Raw genomic sequence first — 12676 nt, forward strand, 5'->3', positions numbered from 1 at the left:
AGCCGTGGCTGATGGTGCAGTGGCGTGCTGCTCCATGGTGTGCAGACTTGCTCGGAGAGATTCCTGGGTTCAGACATGTGAATAGCCCCAGGGTCACACTCTAATTAATGATGATGTTCTCTTCTTCTCCCCAGCTGGAAGACTGCCTCCCAGAAACGAATCTGCCCACTCTGACAGCTCGATTGAGGGTGATTGATGACTATCTGGAGACCACAGTACACATAATACAATATCTGCTGCGTAATTACTTTAATTTACAGATGAAAATACTAGTTGTAGGATTGGGTTAGACTATAACAAGCGGTGTCCTACGGCATCTTAAATAGTTCCCCCAAAACAAATAGATACAGTAAATGCAAATTATTCCAGACAGTTTAGTGTCTGTAGCCGGGAGAAATGCTTAAAAAACAGCAGTCAAATGACATTAATACTTGTTTTTGAATTCCGTATTGATTTCTTGAGAGAGTGTGTTTATTCTTTTCTCACCTGCGATGCTAATATCACCTTCTTTCTATGAATAATAATAAACTAGCCAGTGGGGCTTATGCTACAATGAAACTCTTACTTATTCTTTCCAGTTACTCAGCGTTTCCAGAACATAATGGTACTTTTAGTTATTCATTATTACAGATAACACAATGTATAACCTTATAGAGGATTTTGTGAAAAAATAATTGAAAAAATCCGCGAATGTATAAAAATGATAAAAAAATCCTTAAGAGATTTGCCCTGTCTTTTGCTTACATAAACCCTGGAATATTACGCATTGGTGCTGGGGAGGAAAACAGCTGCACTTATCTCAAGAGGGGCTCTGTGCAAAGCACTGTAATTAGCTGATAGAGCTGGAGAACTGTTTTGAGAAGCTGTAGCACAATCGCACAGTTTCTCAAACTGCATGTCTTGTCTTTTTCTTTTGATACTACTGGAGACGTCAGCCCAGCAGTGTCACCCACAACACAGCAGGATTGATATTTAGATGAGTCGATTAATCTTTACAATACAAGAGCAGATTCAACATTTATATTCCTTGTCTGTTTATATATCTACAATTGTCTTTCACCACCCTGTCCCAGGCAAATGCACTGATACCCGTTTTTTTGCACTGAAGGCTCCCTTATTAATCACTGCAATACTTTGTAATTTTTTCTAGTCTGCCTGTTATATTACTTTACCCTAACTCAGCATTACACTAGTACCAATCGGTATTCCCAAGAAAACTGTCTTTAACATTTTTTAATAATCTACATCATAAAACGGACAGTTTATAAAAAACTGGCATTACCTTGTCACAAAGTGTTGCTCTTTTGTCACTTACAGTCTACAGATAATGGTTCTTTGTTGATGAGAAACTCAACGAAGTTATATTTCATCATGAATTTCTAGTGCCAGAACACAAACGTGCAATAAGTCCTGCAATGATTTAAAATCTTTGTGGCTCTTGCACATGAACAACATAACACTGTTCAAATCCAAGTAAAGACGATTAATGTTGTGGGCTATATCCTCAAGCATTTGGAAAATGCACGCATTTGGTATGTAATAAAAAATTATTCTTGCAAAGCCCTTTTCTTGTACAAAAAGAGTTAACAGCATTTGAGCAAAATAACCAACCGGAGCTATTTGCTAAGTTAAAGAAAGTAAAACCGTCTAAATCAACATGAAGTGCTGCAGAGTTTCCCAAGATAAAAAAGTGCAGACACAAACATATGTTTGAGAGCCAAAGCTTAATGAAGTATGTCTTAAAGGGTTACTACAAACTGGTTGATTTTTCTTCTTCTCAAAGAAACTGGAGCCAATGTTCAGACAAGTTTTATTATGAAAACATGAAACAAGAAGGAAACATCGTGGTACTTGAACAGGCCACAGCCGGTAAAACAGGGAAGCTCTTCTAAGGCTAAGGCTTTGATGGATGTCTTCAGGGACACGATCTAACCGCCGTTATACAGCTACAGTTTCACTGGGTATATGCCCATTTCCTTCTGTTCTGGAGGTGTCATTGCCCCGCCATTAAATATTTCAGGGCGATGGTATATACTTATGGGCTAAATAGACGTTAATAAGATCTTTTGGTCGCGTTTGCTTTGTTTTCAAGTTAAAGATTTAAACAACCTTGACTCACTGTCTGTCAAAGGTTGTGAAGCTCTACGTGTTGCCCATTTGGGATCTGACATGAAACTGAGGGCAGCCTGCAACATTTTCAAGTGAATTAGCTCCCACAAAGTCGGTATTGACATTAAATAGGTAGACTTTGTAAAAAGTGTATCTGAAGTGTAATTACATATACTGCAGTCTAAATCAAGGGACAGTGAGTTTTTCATATCTCTTGTACATACATATCTATAAGCCCTCACTATGATCTGTGATTTCTAGAGTTATGATGACATACACAGTGATTGCCTAAAAGGGCATCTCTAATATTAATTTACCCAGGTTACAAGTACATGTAAAACCAGTTGCTTAAACGTATCCACTTGGAACACTTTTATTTATAGTCTTTACTTAAATCCCCTTGACAATCTAGATCAATGGAAGAAGGATCACATTCTCACACTAGTCTTTGTATTTATTAACTTTTAACACTTAAGAACTCGAGCCAAGATACACACACGCACGTTTTCAGCATCCAGGAGCAGCTGAAACAGAACATCAGCACTCGCTGAACGGTTGGATGGACTCTATTGTACAATAACATTTCTATGCTCTGTAGATTGCGCAAAGACTACAGCCACTATTGCATTAGCAAAGCGAAGATCACACAAGATTTTTCTTTTCATTTTCCAAAGTGCCTCAGGTTCCGAGGCATTCAAACGCTCCCTTCTTTCCCTCTTCGAGCTGCTGGCAATGAACAGCTTTACAATACTTCAATGTGCAGATAAAACTTTCTTACTGCAAGATCAAATTGGATTCCTTTCAAAGTTTGACCTTAAATCCCGAAATTTTAACTCAGTGCCCTCCCTCAACATACACTAATATCCACACCCCTTTCCCAAGAAATAACATGCATACTAAATTATATTTGTACTCTGTCCTAGGTAAAGACTGCACAAAGCCAAATGATTTATCACAGGTAGTTTCTCTTCTGCCTAGCAGTTAGTTTTCAGCTGTCTTGCTGGTGAAGCAGACTCTGAGGGAAAAAAAGAAGAAGAAGAAAGCCCTATCATCAAAACAAGCAGAAGGTTTCTTTACCTGAGATCACGCCAGGCTTCGACTAAAATCTTCTAGCGAGAGCTTTTCCATTGCAGGGGATCTCGTCTCTTGTCTGCAGTGACTCACTTTGCAGAGAGCTATAGAGAACTAATGTAGACATTTCTCAGTGTATAATACCTGACTGGTGTGGAATAGTGCTTTCAGTCCCTAGGCGCCACAATCACTTCACTAACCCCCGGTACTAGAGTGACGTTCAAGTGAATAGCTTCACTGATCACACTCTTTCCTACTGATTAACACTTTCCAACACGACCAGACACTCAAGTTTCAACTTTTCCTTTGAAAACGGATCCAAGCATTCCTTGATTCCTCGAGTTATAAAAGCTGCTTATGGCGAGAGGGACACCATAATTAATAGCAGGTTAGTAAAATTAGTGCTGCCACTCCAAATGTTGTCCTTGTTGCAAACAATAATTGCATTGATTCTGAAAGGACACGACTGTCCTCCATTTAACCTAATGATCTGCAGGTTGTACACGCTGTAAGGCAACCATCTACCAGAGATTTGATTAGTTGAGCACACATCCAAACTATAGTTTATCTGTACAAGTAACGATTGCAAGACGCTAAACTTACAGACACCTCTTTTTTAGTCTCCCTCTCTTTTGATGAGTTGGTCTTAAAGGGAATCGTTACCTGTGCAAGTAGGGAATGTGTGCCTGGACCTCTTTAGCTACTGGCCTTAATTTTTTCCATAATTGCTTGGTCAGTATTGTGGATCTCAGGTACTATGCACTGCAGCAATCCCCCAGCTACACATGGACGGTGAAAACCACCTTTCTTCTCCTCCTCTGTCCAGCTTGGATCCATAAAAGAAAGACAATGGTCAAATGCAGAACGTTTCAGTTCTGTAGTATCCTGCAATGACTCTCATCAGTTGAAAATCCTTGGCAGGCTTTTATTAGGGGCCCGATCCTGTTCCTATTGAAAGCAATGGCAAAACTCCCACTGATTTCAAGGGGAGCAGAATCGTAGCTGTGGTACCAAAGCTACGGAAGTTCAATCACCAGCAGATTTAGAAAGGAAAGCTGTGTGCTCATCTAGTGTTTTCCTATTCTTGTTTGTCCTAACGTCTCCAGCGATGGGCAACAGCTTACTGGGATTCTGAGGAGAAGACCATTGGGGTGACCCATTAAAGTCGAGGTTATTCGACTGTGAACTTGCTACACACAAATAGGGCCAGGGTACTGCCAGTGGTCACCCGGTATCATGATGTTAAAATAACATGTAGGCTAATGACCTTTTACTATAGGCTGGGGTGATCAACTATTGCTGCAGGGCAACCCCAAGGAAACTTAGCTGATATATATTGCAACTCTTCAGTGGCATACCGTATTCTACGTTTTACATCAGAACCGCGCTTTCTTTTCTTGGTTGTTCAATAGTGTAAGAACTCAAGACTGTCAGAAAGTTGTTCGTCTGGGGAGGATCAATATCATTTGTGTTTAAATATATAAGCTATAGCAGATGTCTCAATAGGGCAGAAGAGGAGAAAAGGGCTTTAGCCTTAAGAAATAATATTCGAGTGTATCATACCAAATGATCTGAGAATGGGAGGGGCTGGGGATGAGAGTCTGAGAAAGGGGAGGGAAAGCCCACTTGTAATCTGATATCTTCATATAGTAATTACAGAACGTGAACACTAATATTAATATGCAACTCTGCATATCAACTTGTTTTTGCCGGAACTATGTCATGATAGTGTCATTTACATGTACCTATACTTACAAAGTTCAACACATATTGCACACGGTGGTGAAGTGGCATTTTAAGTTTGATGAAGGTTATAATAGAAAAGGGTCTTTTCAGATTATCTTTGCGAAAGCAGCTTCAAAGGCACATAAACCACCAAAATAAAGGGAATAAAGAAAAAAACCCACATTTTTCTCATCTGCACATAATGGACAGTTGTAAACACTGCCAGTCACATAGTGATCTTTTGCATTTTAAAACAAAGTAACTAAACCACCGCAACATAGTTCCTGATTTTCCTTCCCACTGTTAGCTTAATGTCAGAAAACATAATGTAAATATCTAATTTCAGAAAACATTACAGCATTACCCAGGGTATTGCTAGCATTCCTACCATTACCCGAAGAATTCTAGCCAAGTCCTTGTGTTTTAATCGAACACATAAAACACCTAAATCCAAAGGTGGGAGGCGCTTTCCCATTCACGTTCCCATTGAATGGAACGTGAGCAATACCTTTCTCATGTTCAATCACTTGTTTGGCTCCATTCTAGTTCCATGAGATGACATATCTGCTTATGCTAGGGGAGCACAGACCCTTCCTTTGGCTGCCCCCTTTGATAATTTCCCTATAATAGGAGGAGTGCCTCCTTTTAATTTGACAAAGGAGGAGAGGTGGATGTGTGGTAGGAAGGTTTTGTTCTATCTGATAAAGCCATTGCCTGGAGCCTAAGTTTGTGCTAAGGAGCCTCTCCATTTCATTTTCTACTTTCCCTTTTCACTCTTCCCCTTTCTAAAAGTTTATCTTTTAATCCGTAGAGGTTACCTCTCCAAATAGCTCTCAAAGAAAAGCAACCTGTTTCAATATTTTATAAAGATGATTTGGTGGAATATTCAGTTATGTAAGCTCTAAGTGAGAAAATGTTCTTCCAAATAATATGGCACACCCCCACCCTCCCTTCCGTCCAGGCTGATCCTGATCTTTATGGACTGGACTGAGATGGACTTCATATTGCTGTCTGGATTCATAAACATAAAAGACAAGGAGAAAAGATCATGTTCCATTTGCCCCAGCAACAAGAAACAGATGATTTTGTGGGATACAACCCTTTGATTATGAAAGATTATCCAGGTTCAAGGCTTTGGAGAAAGGTAAAACCCCATCAAGATCAGGACTAATATGAGATAGCTGAAAATTCCTTCACAATTCTAAATGTGATGATTTGGAGCTAAATCTTGAATAGCAAAAGTCACTTTGGCTTGAGGGGGAGTTTTGCTTCCAGGAGGACTGCAGGACTAGGTCCTTCTGTAGTTCCCTACATACCTACAAGGATTGTACCTGCCACTATCAACCAAGAAAGAGAGATACTGTCCCCTTTCAGCACCCACATCTCATTACTTATTTCCCAAACTATCATTCTCCAACAGTTATTTCATTTTTGTGCTGCCAAAGCAGCTGGAACAGAATTTGATAAAATACTTCAGTTCCTCTAGGGCTGGGGTACCTGCTGCTTTGTCTTCCTCTCCACTTGACAGTTGATACAACAACCAGGTGAAGCTGGTAATTTCAGAAAGGGATCATTTACATTTATTAATGATTATTAACAATATCTTAGATTAGTAGAGCAACTTTACTTCAGAGGGATCAAAATAATGGATTTTTCATTGTCTCAGTGATGGTAGAAGTGGGTGAGTAGATGGTAAAAGTGGGTGAAGGCCAATAATGTTCATATAGTTACATATTCATACATGACTGAAATACATCCATTTCTGTGGGGGACATTGTTACTTTTTAATCATGTGCAACACCATTGTACAACCCATTAGGACAGGAAATAAAGCAGAATACTGTATGAAACTGAAACAGCAGTGGGAATTTATGTAAACCGGGTATAATGACCTGAATGGGAATTTGCTGAGGACATAGAGGACTTGTCTACTCTGGAGATACAATATTTGCCACCAGTGTATCTACCAGCATAGTTGCACCAGTGCAAACCTCTAGCATAGATGTGATGCACAGGAATATTTTGTGACGTTTTTACCTTCCTTCCAAACTGGGGTTACCACCTTGCTGAACAGGTGCAAAATAGTGTACACTGGTACAAAGAATGTATTCTAGCACTTTGTACTGGAGCAGCTACCTTGGCAAAGCTTCACCAATGGCTACAATCTCAGGCTAGACAAGGCCTGACGCTAATACTCCTCTTTTGTGAAAAAGGATTCTTTAATTATTAAAAAGTGTAATTAAAACTTTAGTTTTACATGTTATTAGAAAATCAGCAACTCCAACAGCACCAGACACAGAGTGAGGGACACCTACTGACTTGCCAAAGCCAGTTCTAGAAGCAGCACCCTGCATGTTCCCTTAAGGCATTCCTCTTGTGAGAGCTGATAAGATAAAGGTTAGTCTCTTACATTTTTCTGCCTTTACTTTACAGAATATTGAATCACATATAGACAAGGGCTAAAAACATACACCAGGCTCATAACTCATGCACAATATGAGGAACGCCCCAGAAACAGTGAGTTTAACCTTTACCTAATCAGGAAACAAATGAAATTGTTTAAATAGCTGGGATATTTGGGACAGTCAAACCAGATCATCTGGGATATATTAAGATGGTGAAATAAGCAATCAGGTTTTCACTATAACTGTTTTTAGTTCCCCTATGGTTTTGAAACACAGTTTTGCGCTCATCTCAAAATAGCAAAGTTGATCTTAATGTGCAAAGGGGACATTTCTTTTTCTTTCCTCACATGAAGCTCATGATGTGATGTTCAAAAGACTGAAATACATTAGAAAACCTTTAGGGGTTTCTGTGAAAAAAGGAAAGGCTATTCATTTGAACAATGATTCCAATGTGTGTATTTAAATATGCAATGTTTATCTAGTACTGACCTGCATTAGCCAAAATCCATAAAACCACGCTTGTGTACAGAATTGTATAGTTAAAATGTAAAGCAAGAATTTTTAATTACTGGCAGGTCATTTTGAAGCTTTTATATTTATCAAAGATATATGTTTAAAAATAATTTGCTTCATGCAGGCAATAGTTCTTTTCTAAAGTCTATGTTAGACTGCTTTATTTGTATATCCATAGTGTTTAGAAGATCTTTATATCTAAGCGTAGATAATATTTATTGGAATTAGACAGTTTAAAGGCTTTCATGCTAAATTTTATGTATGAGTGGGTGGAGGGAATTGTGATCAGGCAGGGGAATAACATCATTCTATATGTGTAAAAACCCAATCATCTCAACACTCACTCATGTAACTGGGCAATGAGAGTGCTCAGCCTCATGACCAGGATACTTAGCTTCACAGAACCAGGATCATTGATTGTGATGGGAGTTTTGCCTCAATAAGGAGTGACAGCCATGTCCTACAAACCTTACTCATGTGGGTAGACCTACTGAAGTGGAGCCCTAAGTAAAGAGTACAGGAATAAGGTCCTTGATCCATGGGAAGATGCAATAAAACTAGGAGAAAAGAGGACTAGTAGCTTGATCCTACAAATCCTTTCTTGTGGGAGTAGTGCCATTGACTATGGTGCTACTCACACAAGTAAAGACTTTTCACACAAAGGTTTGCAGGACAGAATCAATTGCCTTGTAAAACAGTGATACAATTAAAGCAACATTTATATTTTTCAGTTAGACTAGCTTTCAATAGGATGAACAATTTCTGCTAAATTATTCTAATTAGCTATTTTAATTCTTCCTGAAAGCTCTCAAACATTGCTTCAGAGGAATAATGTGTAAAACTGAAAATTATATTATGACACTGATTATAACTACAAAAAAATAATCTGGGAAGTCAGGAATAATTTACCATAACAGGAAATTCATTATTGAATTGTTTAACGTAAAAGTTTAATTATGGTTGCATATAATTTTCACGTAAATATCATTGTGATCACTCTAAGAGGTTATTTATAAAAGTGTACCAAAACTCTGAAGCAGTCTGAAAAGATTTTTCTTTTTTTGTTTTTGTTTTGCTTCCCAAGTCTCTCAAGTACACTATATGTTTTAACTTAAACCAAAGTATTGCCAAGGGCAGACAGGAGTTCCAACAGTGACCAGTATAATACTCAGTGCTTTTAATTACTGTAGCAATAAATCACACAGGAATGTCCTCCAGGAACGAAATGATTTTCTAAAAACATTTGAGAATATTTTTGAAATTCAATTAATTGAAGGCACCAGATAAAAGGTACATATTCTTAATGGCTATAAAGTAACCCTAAGGGATGTAACTGAGCTCCAAGCTTAACTTCAAAGTGTGACCGAAATACTTACTGTATTTCTTTAAAAGTATTCAGATCAATGAATCAGTTAAGATTACTTATACATTTACCAACCTTTTCATTTTCTTTTTGAATATGATAGAAAGAATTGGTCTGGGTTTCCCAGGATACAAAAAAGCTGTTGAGACTTGTAAAGGAAATTGTAATTAAAGCCAGCCTTCAGTCAAAACTGGTATTATGAATTTTTAGTTGACACAAGATAAAGGCCAGCAAAACATAAAAGTGGTTTGATGAAACATACATTTACATGTTTGATACAAAAAATTAGCAGGTTTGTATTTCAGGCTCTGGGGTGAAATCCTGGCCTTATTGAAGACAATGTGAGTTTTGCCATTAACTTCAATAGAGCCAGGATTTTATCCTGGTATTTTGCTTTTGTTTGAGCATCAGACTTATCAAGGAAAATGTTTTATTTTGAGCCATATTCTGTTTTGTTTACTCATGGGAGTAGTCATGTTGATTTCAATATGGACTTGATCATTCAAGGTGCTGAACAGCTCCTGAAGGCAATGGATACTATCAGCTCTTATGGTAATGGTTTGGTGGTATATGTATGGTAATGCTCAGCACCTTGCAGGATTAGGCCATAAGTGAATAAGGCATGCAGTATTGGGCCCATTGTTCATTAATGATAAGATATTATGGAAAGAAAGAATTGAAAACTGAAATTGCCTGAATGGAGAAGTGGTGCATATGGAGAGGGTAAAGCACTATAGTACACTTAGTGAAAAGTATTAACAAATGTGTAGTTGCTGATGGGATAACCCCAGCCAATTTTTTAATAGATTAATCTATTCTGATCAGTTCTTCTTTCTCCTCAGTATTCTCCTACATTAACTATGTTCCTACTTACACAAATATTTACACTGCATGAAATTGGGTGCTGGTTTTATAGACATTAGTTATTAATTGTTTCAGGTGACAAAGTTCAATATCTAATATGATTAAAAGAAATTATGTACTGTTAATACCAGTTCATAGAGAAAAATAATTAAAGATGCATTATTCGGTAGTGAAGGAAGTTTAGAAATAGCTGAACTTGAAATATGCACACATGCATGCACATGCACAAGACACAGAAAAAGATGCAAAATAGAAGAATAGGTATCTATTGCAGATGACAGAGCTAAATTCAGAATTCAAAACTGCAAAAATATTGGAGGAATAAGTGCATCTCTCTCTCTCTCCCTCTCTCATATCATTCAAAATTACAGACATAAAAAGTCCTAGAGCTATCTTGTATTCTTTCACACACTTTATAATCCTGTCTGGTTAGGGTAAATGTAGGGGTCAGTGAACATTGGGACAATTCTGTGGATTACAATTGCAGAATCACCTGTGCTAAGGAGTTCCCTGGTGGTCCACTCTGTAAATTCACATGTTATTTAATAAACATTAAAGTAAAGAACGAATACCACTAGGTCTTGTCAATTCAACTTCTGCTGTTCTTGTCATGAGACTCTTTTAATAAGAGATTACAAATTGTAGCAAAGAGTTTGATGAATTATTTTAAATGTAAAATATCTATAAGATCCAGAAAAACTAGTGTTCCCCCAAAATACTACATCTGTGGACTCAACCCAGATTAAGGCCAGTTCTACATACATAAAGGCACAGTAAATTGCATACATACAGCACAGTAAATTCCTGTTCGGGCCACCCACCACTCCAAAGACAGGGGTCAGTAGCTCTAAAAAAAATCTTATTTTTATCAAGAACTTTGCAATCAGAAGAGCTTTTCTCTGGAGCAGTTAGCTTGAATATCTCAGCAGGGCTGTATGTTAAGAAGCCATTGGGTCTAACAAAGGAATACATAGATTTAGGGTTAGGTCACACCTCCACAAAGTTCTGAAAAGCTGTAGCATATACCCAAACTTTTATTTTTTTTACCATTCTTTTTTTAAAATTGAAAAATGAATTGATTTAAAAATGACTCAGTTTTTAGCTGTGATGAAAAAGTTGAGTTGCTGGATTATAGAAGAAATGTAGTATAAAAGAAGTTAGGTTATTGTATTGAGATTAAAGCTGTGTGAGCCTGGGCAATCTTGTCTGGGAAGCAAGATCACTTAAAAGAAAATTCAGACTAACACATTTTAATTTTATCTAAGGTATGATCAGTAAAAAAAAATACTTGAAAGAGAAATTGTAGGGCTCACAAAAAGTCAATGTAGTCAAAATATTTATCCATAGTGTTTAGAAGATCTTTATATCTCATTGTAGATGTATAGGCTTTAGCTTTAGTCTATGCTAGGCTGCTTTATTTGTGTATCCATAGTGTTTAGATTTATGTAAATTTCCTGTACTGGTACCCAGTTTGTATGTAAGGAGGTCACTCTTGAATTCTATCAAGGGTCATTTGTGAGTTTTGCTAATTTATTTCTTTTCTTTGTAACAAAAGTTTGTGCTAGCATTACGAGGCTATTCATTAGATTTGCAATGATGCAGATTCTATATAATCTATTAGTTTTTGTTTCCTCTATTATGTTTTAATCTTGTAAATAGTGTAAAATAAATGCTATGGGCAAAATCTGTAAAATTTGGTGCTCAGAAGTATGTTCCCAAATGCATATTTATACACCTAAATAACAATTGTTTTAGGTGCTTAAATAAGGATTTAGGAGATTAACTTTGGGTTTAGCAGGTTTTTTTTTTAAAGGACTGGACATTTATACGGATAATGAAAATATCCAGAATAACCCCCCTTCTTCCAAAATCTAAGAGGGTATATAAACCCTCATGCTTCAAGGCACAAGGCAGCTTTTGACTGAGGGGGTTTGGAATAAATTGTATAATTACCTGCTTTAGATGTTGTCACAGTTTAAGGGTAACAGCACTTCTATTCCCCCTCCATGGTCCCTTGAGGGCACCCACTTGAGGTTTCCGGCTCCCTGCCATACACTCTCCTGAGTGGCCAACTGTGTATCTCTCCCTGCTGCATGGGGTTTTAAGGCTGCACAGCTCCCTGCCTTACACTGGGATATCCACAGGAAGCCAGTCTGCCTAAAGTCCAGATCCTATGCATTGCTCTGTATCTGAAGGCTTCTTTTCAGAGCATATAAATCTTTCACTTTTTACTAAAGATTTCTGTGGAGAGGAACATTTATAAGTTTCTGTCCCATTTTTCAAGGCTTTACTTTGGTGAGGAAATTAAAAAAACACCCCCCCCCAGTGTATTGCTGGCAGTTACAAGTTACCACACAGCTCTTTCTAAGGAAGAACGTTTATACTTAAGATAAAAGCATTACAGATAAAACATATACAAACAATACAAGTTTCTATACACATACAAAAAGTTTACCAAACCTTCAGTCATATGGAGCCCTAGAAGACCAAAGTCTTTCCAACCCTTCTGCAAGGGTTGGGCCCCCCTTGGACATTAGGTCCTACCCATTTGCTGGATCAGAAAGAAGTCCCTGAGTCACTTTAAACCCAGGGTTTTTTTTAAAACAAAAGCCCTGTCTTTGTCTGT

At 37.6% G+C, this 12676-nt stretch overlaps 1 non-coding gene across 1 annotated transcript; it reads left to right on the plus strand.

The window, feature by feature from the left end:
* The first annotated feature begins 12237 nt into the window (after positions 1-12237).
* On the plus strand, positions 12238-12353 carry LOC140907978 (U5 spliceosomal RNA). Its single transcript, XR_012157690.1, has one exon. It is a non-coding gene; the product is annotated as a U5 spliceosomal RNA (small nuclear RNA).
* Positions 12354-12676: the final 323 nt, after the last annotated feature.

The sequence above is a fragment of the Lepidochelys kempii genome, chromosome 2 (assembly GCF_965140285.1).
Source record: "Lepidochelys kempii isolate rLepKem1 chromosome 2, rLepKem1.hap1, whole genome shotgun sequence".
NCBI lineage: Eukaryota > Metazoa > Chordata > Testudines > Cheloniidae > Lepidochelys > Lepidochelys kempii.